The sequence below is a fragment of the Lynx canadensis genome, chromosome D3 (genome assembly GCF_007474595.2).
Source record: "Lynx canadensis isolate LIC74 chromosome D3, mLynCan4.pri.v2, whole genome shotgun sequence".
Taxonomy (NCBI): Eukaryota; Metazoa; Chordata; class Mammalia; order Carnivora; family Felidae; genus Lynx; species Lynx canadensis.
In genome coordinates, this window is record NC_044314.2 from 62,782,627 (window position 1) to 62,785,496 (window position 2,870).

The 2,870-nt window shown below is 41.2% G+C and overlaps 1 pseudogene; it reads left to right on the plus strand.

The window, feature by feature from the left end:
- The first annotated feature begins 1,177 nt into the window (after positions 1 to 1,177).
- LOC115528042 lies at positions 1,178 to 1,834 on the plus strand (annotated as a pseudogene).
- The last annotated feature ends 1,036 nt before the right edge of the window (positions 1,835 to 2,870 follow it).

Below are 2,870 nucleotides of genomic sequence, written 5' to 3' on the forward strand. Positions count from 1 at the left end.
TATCTACTGAAACTTAATTTGTGGCCTAATCTATACTGGTCTATACTGGAAAGTGTCTCATGTGCACTTCAGAAGACTGTGCATGCTGTTGTTGTTGAGCAGAATGTTCTGTATATGTCTGTTCTAGTTGGTCTACTGTATTGTTTAAGTCCTCTATTCCCTAACTTATCTTCCGTCTGGTTGTTCTATCCAAATTGAGAGTAGGATATTGAAGTTTCCAACCATTGTTTTATAACAGTGTATTTCTCCCTTCAATTCTAATATATTTTTGATTCACATATTTTGATGGCCTGATATTAGGTGCATAACTGTTTAAACTGTTATATCTTCTTACTCTATTAAATATTTTATTAATGTATAATGTCTTTTTTTGTCTCTTGTAAACTTTTTTGATTTAACATCTATTCTGTCTGACATTAGTATAGCCTCTCCTGCTCTCTTTTGGTTACTATTTACATGGAATCTTTTTTTCATCCTTTCACTTTTATTTTTTTATTATTTATTTTTTATTAAATTTTTTTAACGTTTTTTTTTAAAATTTTTTTTTCAACGTTTATTTATTTTTGGGACAGAGAGAGACAGAGCATGAACGGGGGAGGGGCAGAGAGAGAGGGAGACACAGAATCGGAAACAGGCTCCAGGCTCTGAGCCATCAGCCCAGAGCCTGATGCGGGGCTCGAACTCACGGACCGCGAGATCGTGACCTGGCTGAAGTCGGACGCTTAACCGACTGCGCCACCCAGGCGCCCCTAACGTTTATTTTTGAGACAGAGAGAGACAGAGCATGAAAGGGGGAGGGTCAGAGAGAGGGAGACACAGAATCTGAAACAGGCTCCAGGCTCTGAGCCATCAGCCCAGAGCCCGACGCGGGGCTCGAACTCACGGTCCGTGAGATCATGACCTGAGCTGAAGTCGGACGCTTAACCGATTGAGCCACCCAGGTGCCCCTCATCCTTTCACTTTAATCCATTTGTGTCTTTGAATCTCAGGTGAGTCTGTTGTAGCACATTCACCTTCCCTGTGGTCCTGTCCTTGCACTATTCACTACCATTGCCTGTGAAGAACTAGCTCTCTGAGCTGCCTGGCAGTGGGTGAGGGGGCTTTGGTGAGACCAAGAAAGTACAGGCCTGCCCCAGGGCCCCCAGGTCTGTGTGTCTGTCCCCAGCACTCAGCAAGGCTAGAAAAGGAGGAGGAACCTGTCCAGAATCCCTGAGAGACAGGAAAAAAAGGGGAAATCTCAACATGAAAAAACTCTGCAATGAAAATGAAGCAAAGCTGGAAATTGAGGGCAAGCCAGAAGATGAAGCAGAGTCTGACAATGAAGGAAAATCAGATGAGGAAGAAAACCTAGAAGTGGAGGAGAATCCAGGGCACGAAGGAAATATCCAGTATGAGGGACAACCAGATGATGAGAAACAACCAGAAGATGAGAGAAAGCAAGAAAAGCAGGGCATGTCCAAAAATGAGAGAAAACCACATGGTGAGGGCAAGCCAGAATCCCTGGGAAAAACTGGGAGTAAGCCATGGGCCATCAAAAATCCCGCAGCTGAAGATTATGTGCCCAGGAAAGCAAAAAGAAAAATGGACAGGGGGATGGAAAATTCCCCCAAGGACTATCATGAGGAATTACTGGAAAGACACTTGGGCAATGAGGAGATGATAAGAAAATGTGGAGATAAGGGCTCAGGAAGAGCTAAGAAAAAAAAAGAAAGAAAATGGGTTGTTTTCATTGGGTGCAAAGAGATGTACAGGATCCATTCACCCTAAAAGTGTCAGGAGAGTGAGGGGTATAGGTAGGGGCCAAAGGGGATTACATGATATACCACATCGTTAATGTCTTTGGCCTTCAATTCTAATTTCTCTGATGAGAATATTGCTGACCCTACTTTTCCTGACAGGAATTTGCTAGGTTATGTGCTTTAACCTTAAGCTGATACTTTGCTTTAGGTGTCTCTCTTGTTGCCAGCAGCCTTTTGATCCAACTACAGTATTCTCTGTCTTTCAGTAGGAGATTTTCACCCATGTGCATTAAAAAGCCGTTCATAGTACATTGTAAAATAACAATAAAGAAAAACAGTTTCAGAACCACACACGTAAAAAATAAAGTGAAGTCTGTTGTAGGCAGAATATAGTTGGGTCATGTGGTTTTTGTACATTCTGTCAACCTCTGTCTTTTGACATTCCCTTTACATTTCAACTAACTACTAAGGAGGGACTTACCTCTGTCATTTTGCTATTTGTTATAGCTGTTTGCTATTTGCCTTATAGCTTTTTTTTGTCCCTTATGTCCTGTATTACTATTCTATCATGTTTAATTTTTTTATAGTGAAGTATTTAAATTCTTTTTTCATTTCCTTTTGTGTATATTCTGTAGCTATTTTTCTCTTTGGTTACCATGGGGATTACATTTAACATCCTAAAGTTATAACACTATAATTTGAATTTATACCAGCTTACTTCAGTAATTACATACGAAAACTCTGCTTCTCTACAGCTCTGTCTTCACCCCTTTTGGTTGTTGATATCATCAAATAACATCTTTATACATTGTGTGTCCCCAAACATAAATTAATAATTCTTTAAATGCATTAATGTCTTGGGGCGCCTGGGTGGCGCAGTCGGTTAAGCGTCCGACTTCAGCCAGGTCACGATCTCGCGGTCCGTGAGTTCGAGCCCCGCGTCAGGCTCTGGGCTGATGGCTCGGAGCCTGGAGCCTGTTTCCGATTCTGTGTCTCCCTCTCTCTCTGCCCCTCCCCCATTCATGCTCTGTGTCTCTCTGTCCCAAAAATAAATAAAAACATTGAAAAAAAATTTTTTAAATGCATTAATGTCTTAAATTATGTAGAAACAAAATTTGGAATTACAAACCA